Genomic DNA, 14,568 nt, shown 5'->3' with positions numbered 1-14,568 from the left:
TGGGATCCCTTCTCCCCACCAGAAAGCTGGAAGCTGCCCCCCAGAGGACCAGGGGTGTGTGTGCCAAAAGCAGGGGGCCTCTCCTGTGGCTCATGCTTGCCCACCCAGGTGCTGGGCCCCAGGTGGCCCCTGCAAGGACTGAACCTCCATTTCTCACTGCGGTGGGAGTGGGGAGAGCAAAGGTGTCTGGGACCAAACCCGTATTCTCTTTGTTCCAAAGGAGGGCTTCAGCAGCCACACCAACAGCTCCATGCTTTCATTTAAACAATGGAAACACAGAACCTTTTCAACACCAAGTTGTCCCTCATAGAGGAGGAATGTACAGCCTGGAATTTGAGCCTGGCAGGGTCTCACGTGTCCTCACTCCTCAGACAAGGCCATCTGATGACAACCCAGCTTAAGTCACACACCCCACACATGACGGGAACCTGTGCAGTTGTGAGTGGGGTGTTGTTGCTAGAAAGTGTGGTAGTGGCACGGCTCTGAGGGCCTCTGAAATGAGAGTACAGCCCCAGGGAGTATGAGGTGCCCCAGAGAGGCTTAGCCCCTGTGGGCTGCTATAACAAAACATCACAGACTGGATGTATTATGAACCACAGGTATTTATTTCTCATCATCTGCAGCCCGAGAAGTCCAGGGTCAAGACACCAGCAGATTCAGATGAGATCCCACTTCTTGGTTCATGGATGGCCACATCCCCATGTGGCCGAAACGGTGAGAGAGTTCTGTAGGGTGCTAATCCCATCCATGGGGGCTCCACCCTCGTGACCCAATCACCCAAAAGCCTCACCTCCTAATAATCACTTTGGACATTAGATTTCAACAAATGACTTTGGGGGGCGGAGACACAAATATCCAGTTCACAGCAGGATGGACCAACCACAGCAGGACGGTGACCATTGGACCAACCGACATGCCCTTATTTGGACCCACTGGCCATGTTTTCCTCAGCCAGCCGGAGAAGGAAGAGCACTGGGAAGGAACTATAAATGATGGATTTGTTCTTTTGGTATTTTAAAGTAGAATTTAAAAGCTCGTGTCAAGGGTTATAAATTATGAAACAGACCTGGAATAAACCAAAGTTATTTTGGGGCTACATTTTACTGGCTGCTGTTGTGGCATTTGTTTCACCTTTGGCAAAACAAAACAGAAATGCAAGCTCGTCTCGAATTCTCAACACAGGCGCTAAGTGCTCCAAGGCAGGGCTGAGGCAGGAGTTGAGATGAAGTGAGGGGCCGTTGGAGAAAGTCTCTCACCGAAGGAGCACGAGAAAGGCACGGAGCAACGTTACCTGTCTTGTCCAAGGACAGGCGTGGCTTTCTCTAGCCCACGGTTCTCCAGTCACAGGGCAGCCGCCCATGACCAAGTCAGCCAGCCCCAAATGATCATAGTGCCAACACTGAGAGATGCTGGCCTCGCCTCCCCCCGACCATGTGCTGGGAAGAAGGATCTCACAGCCTTCTCTCTCCCACTCCGTGTGGCTAGTCACCGTTGTGCCTAATTTGACTCCTGCTGCGAGTTTTTCTCATTAAAGGTAGAGACAGCCTTCCTATCCTCCTTATGTAACGGAAAACCTATTTTAAAAAGATGGCTGTAGTTTGAGCTGAACATCCTGGGAGGGAGGCAGAATATTCCTGTTAGGACGAAAATGGCTCCCTCAGTATATAAATACCTCCTTGGGCCCTTTCGGTTCATAGAGATGAGGTCCCTAGGGAGTGACCTGGCTGAGGGAGTGTGAGGCAGTCATGGAATGATGGGGTAACTTACTGGCAGCCAGGGAGGGAGGATCCAGGACCCAGAGGTGAGAAAGAGAAGGATCCAGAAGACAGCCAGGGCCTAGGAAGGCACGGGCAGAAGAAATTATTTTGGAGCAGTCAAAGGCCAATGAATTTTTCAGAAGATCGATGCTTGGCCTACAGTGCTGTAATATTTCTCACTTGTAATACAATTCGTCTCTGTTGCTGCACAGGCCCTCAGTAAAAGTCTGCTACGCACATCACAGCGTGAGAGAGGGGCTTTGGGGAAGGGAGGAAGGGGGCGTTTCCGGTAGGTCCCAGAGGCAGGTGGGCGGGGCAGAGAGAAGGGAGGTGGCTGGGAGCCAGGCCACGCCCCTTCTCCCCTCCAGCGTTCTCCTGTCCTTGGTTCTCAGGGAGGGAACCTAACCAGAAGCCAGCTAGTGAGGAGTCAGAGGGATGTGGTTTCCACACCCCCAGCCCTCACAACACAAAAGCAAGCGTGGGTCTGGGACCAGCAGACAAATAAGTGGCTCATGGCGGAAAGCGATTAAAAAAAAAGATTTTATTTATTTATTTTAGACTGAGGGAGAGAAATAGCAATGTGTGGTTGCCTCTTGCGCGCCCCCTACTGGGGGCCTGACCCGCAACCCGGGCATGCGCCCTAGAGTGGGAATCGAAGTGGCGACCAGGGCAGAAAGTGACGTTTCCAGTGCTTAACTTTCCAGATAGATGACTGTCGCTCCGAGAATCTTTTTTGTTTCTTTTGAAATTAAAGTTTATTTTGAATATAAAAACTTTTAAACGTTACAATATACAAAAAAAGGCTAAGAACATTTATGTATCTACCGTGTAAATTCAACGATTAGTTCATGTCTCATTTATACCATTCACTCCCCTGATGTCACTTTGACACAAATCCCAGAGACCATAGAATTTCATTTGCAAGTATTTCAGTATTTGTAAAAGATAAGGACTCTTAAGAGGAACCTCAAAAGTAAATAACCACAATAACATTACCACACTTAAACTATAATAATTTCTTGCTTTCATCAAATCTCCAGTTGGTGATTAAAGTTCAGTTGGTTTACACATTTTTGAAAACAATTTTTCTTTAAAAAAAAGATTGTATTTATTTATTTTTAGAGAGGGGAAGGGAGGGAGAAAGAGAGGGAGAGAAACGTCAATGTGTGGTTGCCTCTCACGCGCCCCCTACTGGGGACCTGGCCTGTAACCCAGGCATGTGCCCTGGCGGGGAACCGAACCAGTGACCCTTAGGTTTGCAGGCTTGTACCCAATCTACTGAGCCACACCAGCCAGGGCTCACTCTTTCTTTCTTTTTTTTTTTTCACTCTTTCTTTTTTTAAGACTTATTGATTTGACAGAGAGAGAGAGAGAGAGAGAGAGGAAAATGGTGTGTTGTTCCACTTATTTACGTATTTATTGGTTGTTTCTTGTATGTGCTCTGACTGGAGATCAAACCTGCAACCTCTCTGTCTCTGAATGATGCTCTAACCAACTGAACTACCCAACTAGAGCAAAAAACCACATATTTATTTGAATTAGAAACCAAATAAGGCCCATACATTGCAACTGGCAGGTAGAACTCTTACACACCTTTAAATCTGTGGGGTTCTTCTCCATATACTTTCCTTGCTTTTTTGGCTTTCATTGAAGGTTTGAGGCGGTTCCTCTTTTAGGGTTTTCTCCAATTCTGCTGATTTCATCTGGTGATGTAGCCTAACTAATGCTATGGTGACCAACCAACCCAGTTCTTAACCCGGGCAAGTCCTAAACACACCAGGACGGTCCCTCATCCTACATTCGTCTCTGTCACTTATTTTTCTCGTAAGTTGGTAATTAAATCTAGAAACTTTGTCAGGCTCGGGTTTAGTTTTCTGGCAGGATTACTCCCTAGTTGGTGGTGCGTTATTCCAATGGGGGGCACAAAAAATAGCTGGCTGCCTTTCTTTTTTTGTGTGGAATTAGCTGCTATTCATGACCATCACTTACATCCATTCATTGGTTAGGGGTTTTAAAACAGTGGTGTTCTAATTCTCCCTTCCTTTCCTATTTGTTATCTGGACTTCTTTCTAAGATTCCTTTTTATTGGGATATAATTGACGTATAACACTATATTAGCCTCAGGTGTACAACATAATGATTCTACGAGAGTGTACATTGTGAATAACCGCTAAGTTCGGTTTACATTCATCATCACACCGTCACTAAATTTTTTGTCTCGTGGTAAGAACTTTTAAAATCGGCCCTCGGCAACTTTCAAGTACACCATCCGGTACTGTTAACAATAGCCCCCAGGCTGCACTCCCTCACGGGACTTACTTATTTTATAAGTGGAAGTTTATAAGTGGCGAGCCACACCAACCAGGGCAAAACACGTATTCCTTTTACGAGAAGAACATTTCGTGGGTTCCCACTGATACTGCTCATTCAGATTCAGAACTACAGAGTTGTCACTGAACCTCATTGATCTGCCGTTTCCTCTTTCCCGCCCTGAAAATCGGACTCCTAACGAGACCAACACACTCATTGGCTTCATCACACCGCAAACACGCGCACCGCAGTCTCGGAGTAACAATCCCACCCACTACAGCGAACAGTGTGATTACAGGAAACAGCTCGCGACATTTCTGAAGTTCTTTTTTGGCCGAGAGTGAATCTCACTAAAGTCAAATTACTGTGTTGAAGTTGCTGGAAACGATTCCTGTTTGGGCGGTTGGTTATATTACCAACTGGTGGTTCTGTTACATAATTATGGTTTGTTTGTATAATTTCCCTTTTCATTTTTAGGGCTTAGTTTTTTTTTTAATAAAAAGGACTTTATTTATTTTTTAGAGAGAGGAGAAGAGAGGGAGAGAAACATCAATGTGAGAGAGAAACATCAGTGGGTTGCCTCTTGTACATGCCCCGACTGGGGACCATGGATATACTGAGTTACCTTAACTAGTCCCTTAGCCAATGTCCTTTGCTATTATAACAAAGTTGTGGTACAATAAGTAGCCTTGGCTGTACGTCTTTTCATACATTTGCTTGTCTATCTTTGGGATAAATTCTCAGGTTTGCTGGGTCAAAAGTTTATTGCACATATGATTTAAAAAAAAGATTTTATTTATTTATTTTTAGAGAAAGGGGACTGGAGGGAGAGAAACATCAATGTGTGGAAGAATCATTGATCAGTTGCCTCTTGCACACCCCCAGTGAGGGACCTGGCCCACAACCCAGGCTTGTGCCCCAACCAGGAATTGAACCGGTGACCCTTTTGGTTTGCGAGACAATGCCCAGCCCACTGAGCCACACCAGTCAGGGCTGCCTGTGTAATTTTTTAAGATATAACTAACGTTCCCATAACGCAGGAATACTTCCTTCCCTAACCTCGCCTGCAGAGTATGTGCTCATAGGGTTGGCTTCGTGTCCAGTTTGGTAGGTGAGAAATCACATCTCAGTGTATTTTTAGTTTGCATGTTTCTGTCGCAGATTGAAGTCCCTGGACCCAGATTCTGAGACAGGGACTACCACGCAGGGCATGTGTTAAAGAATGGTTTTGGATGGACCCCTGTGGAAGGGATGGGAAGGAGGCAGGGTCAGGCGGCGGAAGAAGTTGAATAATCTCAACAAAGGACCAGCCCATAGGGGGCGCTGGAGAGGGGGAGGCCGCTCTGAGTTGGTTCAACTGCTCCCACTTTAACCTACGCTTGGCAGCGTGGGCCGCTCTGGAATGAGAGCTGGCCTTGGACTAGGCGCTTTTCTTAAGCTGAGGGCCATCTTCTGGGGGCACTTGCTGGAGATGGAGGGTCAATTCTTTCATTTATGAAGGAAAACAGGTGTCACGCCGCCACAGCCACCTGTGTCTCTTAATTTTGTCTTTCTTAGATGTACCCGAATGACTTTGCTTTGCAAGTTTTCTACAGGAAGCCTTGTTCTCATCTCTTTTATCTACTGTTTTTGTCTGTCTGTCTATCCAGTAGATATGTCTTGGCTTGAGATAGATACGCTAAATCAACTTGTTGTTTTAAAAATGTCTTTCTGTGTATTTCTCCTGCCACATCCTCCCATCCCTGCCTCATGAAAGCCGTTGCTAAGTCATTGTGTGCGTAAATAGTGTTACGGTTAATTCTTTATCAGGAGCTGCGGGCTTCAGAACTGCACCGTGTCCTACCTTATCTCGCCCTGTGCTCATTGGCCCGAATTCCACCTCTCTGCTTAGCGAGATGGCAACTCCTGGTTCCTTTTACTGGCATATGCCTGCAGTATCTTTTCATTCCTTTAATTTCTTTCCTATCCTTTAATTTTTTAACCTTTCTGTCTCTCTTTGTATAAGGAGTGTCTCTGATAGATAGCCTAGGATTAGATTTTTGCCTTTAAAGCCCATCTGAATTTTCCCTTTTGTTAGTGGAGTTAAGCCCAGTTACATTTATTGGCATGAAGGATGGGTTGGACCTCACGGTGTCAGTCACTTTGTCTGGTATTTAGGGAGGTTTGAGTGACTGTCCTAATGAGTGCATTTATTCGAATACCTTTCCACGCTGCCTTTCCTTCCTTGCTTTTCCTTATTTTCTATTAGTTCCCTGCTAGGAGCAATATTCAAATGAATTAGTAACCTCTTCTCATTCCTCACTCCCCTCTGTCTCCCCCAGCGTATAGTCCAAAATAACATGCCTTTGTTTCCTGTTTCCACTTACCAGGCAGCCGGCGAGCTGCGTCTGTGCTGCGCATCCTTCCCGCTCTCTCCCTCCACCTGTATTTACACTTGTGTTGTATCTACAGCGTCAGGAAGAGCCAGAACCTCTCTGCGGTCTCTCACGGTTATCATTTAGCCTTGGCACCGAGCCTGCTGCCCGTCCTTCTCCTGATGTCTTCCAAGTCCCTTCTGTTGTCTGGGGCTTGTTCTCTGGAGAGTCTTTAGTAAGAGCTCAGGAGACAGGCAGTCCCCAGGTTCTTGAATGTTCATGACAGCTTGCCCGGGGCCATTCTGCTTCAACATCGGCTGGGCTCACATTTGCTTTCCTTGAGCATCTTAACTATTTTTCTCTGCTGTCTTCTGGCGTGCAGTGTGACACGGAAGAGTCTAATGCAATCTGGTATTCTTTCCTTTATTAGTGACGTGGACTGTGTAAGCCACGTCCAGAGACATTTTTCTTCCATGATGTCCGTTTGTCTAGTGTGTGTCAGCCGTGCGGGGGTGATTTTCCTAAGGGGTACAGTGTGCCCATTAAATACAGTTTTAAGTATTTTTAGTCCAGAAAAACTTTCCAAGTTTTAGTTCTGAGTATTATTCTGTTTTATAAATTTGGTGTTCTTCTGGGAGATTCTATTCTATGAATATTTATTTGATCTTCTTCATCTATCTCCTGTTACTTTCTTTGGAATTCTTTTTATTTTCTAACTTGTTTCTTTTAACTAAAACTTTTTCCTTCATCATCTTTTATTTCACTTAAAGCATTCTCCAGTGTGTTTATTTGCATTTGTGATTCTTCTACCTTGGTCTTCATTTCTTTAAAAATGTTTTCTTTAAAGGTATTTATTTGAGAGAGAGAGAGAGAGAAAGAAACATCAATTTGTTGTTCTACTTATTGATGCATTCATTGGTTGCCTCTTTTTTTTTTAAAAGATTTTTAAAATTTATTTTTAGAGAGGAAGGGAAGGAGAGAAGGAGAGAAACATCAATGTATGGTTGCCTCTCATGAGTCCCCTGCTGGGAACTGGCTTGCAACCCAGGCATATGCCCTGACTGGGAATCGAACCGTATCATGTGGTTTGCAGGCCCGTGCTCAATCCACTGAGCTACACCAGCCAGGGCCCCATTGGTTGCCTCTTGAATGTGCCCCAACAGGGGATGGAACCGGCAACCTTGGCGTATCAGGACAATGCTCCACCCAACTGAGCTACCTGGCCAGGGCTTGGTCTTCATTTCTAAAATAATTTTTATGTCCTATATAATTCTCCCCTCTCTTTTTATACCTTCCTTTTCTTCAGTCACCTCCTTTCCGAGCTGCTCCGATTCCTGGTGTTCTTTCCTAGCTTCCGTCATTTTACTTATTTTAGCTCATTTTGGAATGTTAGGTGACCAGCTCTCCTTTGTGCTGGTCTGCCCTCGCTGGCTGTGGGCATCTCATACCGCCCCTCACCTCTTGTCTCTCCAAGTAACTTAGGGTGATAGTTCAGTGAAAGTCTTCCTGCCGCTCATGTTTAAGTAAAATGCATTTTCTGTTCTTCTAGAGAAGGTCGGGCCAAGAAGGCGCCTTTAACCGTCTTTACGGGAGAGCTGTGGTTTGTTCTTTTCACAGGGTTTATTTATAAAACAAGCACCCCACCCTCCTTGAGTCTTCTCTGACGCTTTCCCACTTTCCCCCCCTCGCCTCTCCCCTCTCCCCACCCCTCCCGAAGTGCCTCTCTGCTGGGGATCTGATCAGTTTTGAGAATTCATAGGGCCTGGGTCACTCTTCACAGTCCTATCGTCTGGATGCCCCTGTGACTCGGAGCTGTGGACACCCCCGCTCGGGTTAGGCTGCTGTCCTCAGCGGTGATCTTTAGACACGACCAGGTGAATTGGGGTTGCAGGATCCCCTGACCATCAGAGAGCCACTTTCCTTATCCGCCTCCCAAAACTTGGGGCACCGGTATCTGTCAGCAGTTTGCCCTCACACCCTCACATTTTGGGTTGGTGCGCTACCTTGTCATCTTTTTCTTTTTCTTTCTTTTTGAAAAGAAGATTTTATTTATTTATTTTTAGAGAGGGGAAGGGAGGGAGGAAGTGAGGGAGAGGAAACATCAATGTGTGGTTGCCTCTCGCTCGCCCCCTACTGGGGACCTGGCCGGCAGCCCAGGCATGTGCCGTGACTGGGAATCGAACCCACGAACTTTTGGTTCACGGGCAGGCACTCATTCCACTGAGCTACACCAGCCAGGGCACCTTTTTTCTTGCAGATGTTGTCCATGAGGTTTCACTCTTCTACTCTGTTCTTCTACTTCTGTTCACTTTATGTTTATGTGTAGATTTGGGTTGTTAAAAAACCCCCAACTGTGGGCCGTTAATATTAATCTTCTGTGTATTTTGTTAATTAAAATTATTAAGGAACTTTGACTGGAAAGGTTACAGGACAGGGACCTGGCCTGAGGTGGGCCTGCCTCAGGCCAGCCTGCAGTATCCTGACTGTTGGAAATGCCGTATCCAGGGCAGAGGGCCCAGAGGCCAGGCCCTGGGCAAGCATTACAGAGGTTTTGGGGTTGCATTCACCTCTAGGGCTGCCATAATGAAGTTCCACACCCCTGGTGACCTCCACACTCTGCTCTGCCCCATCTTACGTGGTGGGCTCCCCGTGAGGGGGGGCAGTGTCCCCCTGTCCCTATGAAGACACCAGTCTCGGGATTAGGTCCAAGTGCAGTGTGACCTTGTCTTAAGTTGATCACGTACGTGAAGACTCTTTCCAAAAAAAGCCACACTCACATGGGTTTTTGGGGATGCTGTTCAACCCAGGATGAGAGTGTTAGGCTAGATTCATGCATAATGGACAGGGGTCCCAGATAAAGAGGAAGAAAAATGTCTCCACAAGAAGAGAGACTGAGGATTTCAGCCCAGTTCTTCCTGTCTTGGTCATCAAGCATGAGGCATGTGCCCTGTGAGTCAGCCAGGGCTGCGGTGACAAGCGCTCTCCAGCCAGCTTCGGGCTCCCCCCGAGGTCCAGGGTGTCCTTGGCTGTGCCCTGTGGGCTAATGTCCACACATACCTTGCCCCAGGCCGGGCGTAGGGGTCGCTTTGGTTCAGAGAGCCCTTAATTGCCTGCCACCCACCCGTCAGGAGGCGCACAGCCTGAGAAGCTGTCAGAGACCGGCGCTCTCTCTCCAGACCCTGTGGGTGGGAGCGGCAAAGGGCCTCCTCTCCGGGCTCCCTCTCCTGACCATTGAATTCAGATAAATGAGCTTCTCTTTGAAGTCCCGAAACCCTCGCAGTGATAGAAGAGGAAACAAGGAGTCAGAATAGGTGCCAAGAGCTATAAATCTTCTCTGTCTGGGGCCATTATTTCCTGGCTGCAGGCGCTCTTGTGGCTGCTCAGAGCAGCTCAGCCGCATCCGCCAGTCCGGGTGGGTGCCCTGATTAGTTAACTAATAGGATGTGCAGAGTTTGGGGTCCCAGCTCTCCGCTACGGGGCCTCCTCAAATTCTCAGTCGTCTAGAACAATCCCAAGGAACTTTTCCGACTTACGAATGGAATCGTTGTGATCATGCCTCTGTTGTTCTTCCTCAAAGCCGGCTTCTCATCGGTCTGTTCTAACAGATGCTGATGCTTCAACAACACCAACAGCACCAAGTGACTTCATTTCAACTTCCCATTCCTGGACGCGGTGTTATATATCTTGGCATTTGTGGCTGCTTTACAATGACGCGTAGCTCAGGGGTAGCCTTGTAGCTCGTTGACGTGGTCTTCTGCCTGATTAATGTGCCTTTCACCTTCCTGTAGCATTATTAAGAGGATTCAAGGAGCCTTTGTGGGAACTTAAACTCCATTGGAAATCAACTATGTGTTATCTTTGCAACCTTTTCTGTACCTCTGAAATCATTCCCAAATAAAAGGTTTATTAAAAAAAAATACGTCTTCGAGAGAGGAAAAAAGCTAAGCCACAGAGGCGCAGAAGATATTTGCAATGCACGGAACCTGCAGAGGACTCTCCTTTCGAGTTTGCAGAGAATCCCTATAAACCACTAAGAAGAGGCAGATGAACCAAGAGGAAAATGGGCCAAAGGAGAGAACAAGCACATTGCAAGACAGGGATGCCGAGGAAGCCACTAAGGAGAAAAAAGTGCTGTATCTCGTTGGGGACAGACAAACGGACCACCTCTGAAATACTTGCTGTTCCTTTGTCTTTCCTTTCTGGCCACTCCAGTCACCTGTGAGCTGGAGCCTTCGCGCCTTCTCTCCCCTTCTCCCTGCGTTTGCCATTTGTTTCGCTTGCCTTTCTGATTTGTGTCCTTGTGTCTTGCTGTACTCAGAGGCGTTTGTCCCCTCTCGTGCTGTTTCCAGTGTTCTCTTCATTTCCGGGACGATTTTATCTCCGATTCGCCTCTTTCCTGAGTTTTGACAACTTGCCTCTTCAGCCCCTTCTGTTTTCTCACCCTCTCTGTCTGGAGCTGTGGCTTCACGGTGTTTCGCAAACTCATGGCAAAATATTTGGATACAATTTTTGAATGCGTGTTGTGCGTCTGCCATTTTTTCTTTTGTTTTTATGCTGCCGTGTTTGCATGGACATTTTGTGTCGAGGTAAGTAATTACCCACAATGCAAAGCAGGCGAGTTTTTCCTGAGCCAGCTCTGCTCAGAAGGGGCACGAGGATTTGGGTCCAGGGCCACTCCAGGCTAGCAAACGCTAACCATCTAAAATCTCAGAATCTCAGTTACTGCCTCTGTGAAATGGGAGTGATGTTACTCCCCCACATGGGGCTATGAAAATTTAAAGGGCGCATGAAAAAGCCAATCATCAGTTAGGTTGAGCCATGCTCTCTGCCAGGGCAGGCGGACTCCTGAATCTCAGAGGCTTGACCCCACCAAGGCTTGTTTCTCGTTAGTGCGAAGTCCAGGCTGCTGTGCCCCATGTGGTGACAGGGCTGGACTTGCTGGCGTCTGTGACTCTGTCCTCTCACCATGCAGTCTGTACAGTTGCTACCAAGCATCACTGAAAGGGGCGCATCTGCTCTTTGTGCCTCGGGTGGGGCTGGCTGCATGGCCCCACCTGGTTGCAAGGGAGGCTGGGAAATCCAGGCAGCACAAGGGGGTTTGGGAGTCCCTAACATTTACTCATACAACTCAGTGCCTTTCCCTTTGGTTTCTCATCTCCCCAACAATCCCTTTGGTGTCTCCCGATGTCCCCTCGCCTATCACAGCAGGAAGGGGATTTTCGGAGGCTTGGGCCAGGACTGGGGACAGACCAGGGGTCGTCCAGGAGATGTGGCAGCCAGGCTGGGGGCAGGAAAAGACATTTCTAAAAAGAAATTGTAAAACTATCTCCGAAAAGCAAAGGAAACAAGAACCAGGCTGTGTTTTTAGGAGAGCAGGAGAAGACCAGAGCTGGTGGTAAATATAAGTTGCTTCCTCTTGGAATGGTCCACTGAATTCACGCAAAACGGACACCTCGTCACCGCGTCCCAGATGCGTGGAGCTCTGAGCAGGAGTGAGCATGCTCTTCTTTGTTGGACTATGTCTGTTTCTTTAAAAAAAATATTTTATTCACTTATTTTTAGAGAGGGGAAGGAAGGAAGAGAGAGAAACATCAATGTGTGGTTCCCTCTTGAGCACCCCCTACTGGGGACCTGGCCCACAACCCAGGCATGTGCCCTGACTGGGAATCAAACCCACGAACTTTTGGTTCACGGGCCAGCGCTCAATCCACTGAGCCACACCAGCCACGGTGGAACAATGTCTGTTTTTACGACAAATCGTTGTAGCTTCCATCCATTTGTCATGTTTCTTCTTTTGGCAGCCCCAGCAGCCCAACCCTGTGACAATGACCTGAGGGGTCAGGCAGGTGTTCTGCTCCCTGAAGCCTTTTCCTCTCCAGGAAGAGCGACCCCCAACATCTCGGCCTCTGCTTGTGGGAAGCGAGGTGGACCTGGCGACCACAAACAACACCTCGGCCCTTGCCGGTGGTGGCCTGAGGGTGCCTGGCTTCATTAGCCAGAGAGCTTCAGCCCTGGCTGCCCCCGTGGCGGGGAAGTACGAGCCCCCCCAGACTATGATAGCTTGATTGATAAAAGCAACGGGGCACCTTGGGCCAAATATGAGCCAAACAGATGTCGTTATCAGAGCTAAAGAAATGATGGGACAGGCCAAAGGGAGATTCCGGGAATCTATGCATCACCAAGTGGGGAGCCAGAGACGGCCTGGTGAGGGCTTCATCGCAGCCTTTTTGTGGCGAGCCCAGGCCCCACAACAGCTGGTCTAGCGTTCACACGTCTTAAGCTCCTACCTCATGCCTTAGGCTGAGCTGTGTCTCCCCTGAAGTTCATGCAGTGACGTCCCAGCCACCCCCGTGCTGCAGAGTGTGACTGTATTTGGACACAGGGCTTTTCAAGACGTAATTAAGACAGAATGAGGTCACAGGGGTGGCCCTGATCCAAAAGGACTGGTGTCCTTATAAGAAGAACTCAGGACACAGACACGCGCAGATGGGGGACCACGTGAGGACACAGGGAACAGCTGGCTTCGTCTCTCTAAGCTGGGGAGAGAAGCGTCAGAAGAAATCAACCTTGCTGACACCTTGAACTCAGACTCGGAGGTGCCAGGACGTGAGAGAATAAAAACATGCTGTACGAGGACCCAGTCTGGAACTGCGTTGTAGAAGCTTGAGGAAGGCAATAGAGACGTCCCCCACCCTCACTTCTGGAACCACACTGAGGGGACAGTCCCTCCTCTGCAGACCCAAATCAGGCTTGATTTGGTTGCTGGGTTTATAAGGTGGTGTAAAACCTTCAGCTCTCAGGGAAACAACAGAATAGACTTCCTTAGCAAAGCCCCTTTATTTTCCAATGAAGAGGACATTGAGAAAAGCTTTTGCTGGTACTGGAGTAGGTTCTCAGGAGCGAACGGGCTGCGGGGGAGCTCAGGGGTCCCAATTGTGGCTCTTTCATCGGCTTTCATCACAAACTCAGGAGGAGTCGCCAAGCCCAACCGCCCCAATTTCCTTTAGTCAACGAAGACAACATTGTTACCCTTCTATCCTACAGGGGATTTTAAAAGACTGGGATAAAATAAATGAATAAATAGAAAGGAGAACTCTTGAAAAAAATCCAAACAAGCCAGTATCCTTGTTTATAAGCAACATGTACTTCAAAATAGGGCATGACAACTGTTCCCCTCTTTTGGGATTTCTAGGTGCGTTGTATCGGTTAAGTGGGTAGTTCCTCCATCTTGAAAAGTTAAAAAAAAAAGTGTGTTGAGTAGCGATCGGGTACCACCCACCCTCTGCAGTGTGTAAGCCTCCGTCTCAAAGAGGTCTCTCTCTCTGCACTGTTACGTAGTCTACCTCCCTCATGCCCCCTCTGAGGACAGATGGGCCAGAAGGGGTTCATCTGCAGGCCCCCCCAGGGCTTCTCTCCAGTGAGACTTGCTTTGCTCTGTCCAAGTTGATGGGCAGTGAGGACAATGGGTTTCAGTGCTTTGTGCTCACCAGGAGGCTGGAGAAGAGGGTTTCCTTTCCTCTCGCACACAGGGGTTGCAAAGTGCCAGTGGGCTGAGTTTTCTTTTCTTTTCTTTCCTTTTTTCTTTTCTTTTCTCTTCAAGGTTTTATTTATTTATTTTTAGAGAGAGGGGAAGGGAGGGAGAAAGAGAGGAAGAGAACATCAATGTGTGGTTGTTTCTTGCGCCCCCTACTGGAGACCTGGCCTGCAACCCAGGCATGTGCCCCGACTGGGAATCGAACTGGCAATCCTGTGGTTCTCAGGCCGGCACTCAGTCCACCAAGCCACACCAGCCAGGCCCAAGTTTTCTAATCAAATGACGTAAGACAAGGGGACTAAACACCGGGGCCCTGCTCTATTTATCCACTTGTTGTCGTCCAACTTGTGTGTCTCATGGAGCCAGGATGTCCAGTCTCTCCTAGCGACGGTTTTCAAATTCAAACATGCACAGGTGAAGGTAACAGTGTGGTTGACAAACAGCCAAGGGCCATCCCCTGACCGATCTGTCACTTGCGGAGGTTCGTCCTCCTGTCCCCAGCACATCCACTCTCCTGTCTCCTCCTGGGTAAGAAGAAAGGGAGATTTTTCTTTGCTTTTTTTTTTCTGTTTATTTAAAAACGGTAGTAAAATACACAGGACATAAAATCGAC

This window comes from Artibeus jamaicensis, unplaced genomic scaffold, assembly GCF_021234435.1.
Source record: "Artibeus jamaicensis isolate MK-2021 breed Jamaican fruit bat unplaced genomic scaffold, CSHL_Jam_final contig_718, whole genome shotgun sequence".
Taxonomy (NCBI): domain Eukaryota; kingdom Metazoa; phylum Chordata; class Mammalia; order Chiroptera; family Phyllostomidae; genus Artibeus; species Artibeus jamaicensis.
The sequence above is the reverse complement of the archived record's forward strand: the minus strand, read 5'-3'. Positions refer to the sequence as shown.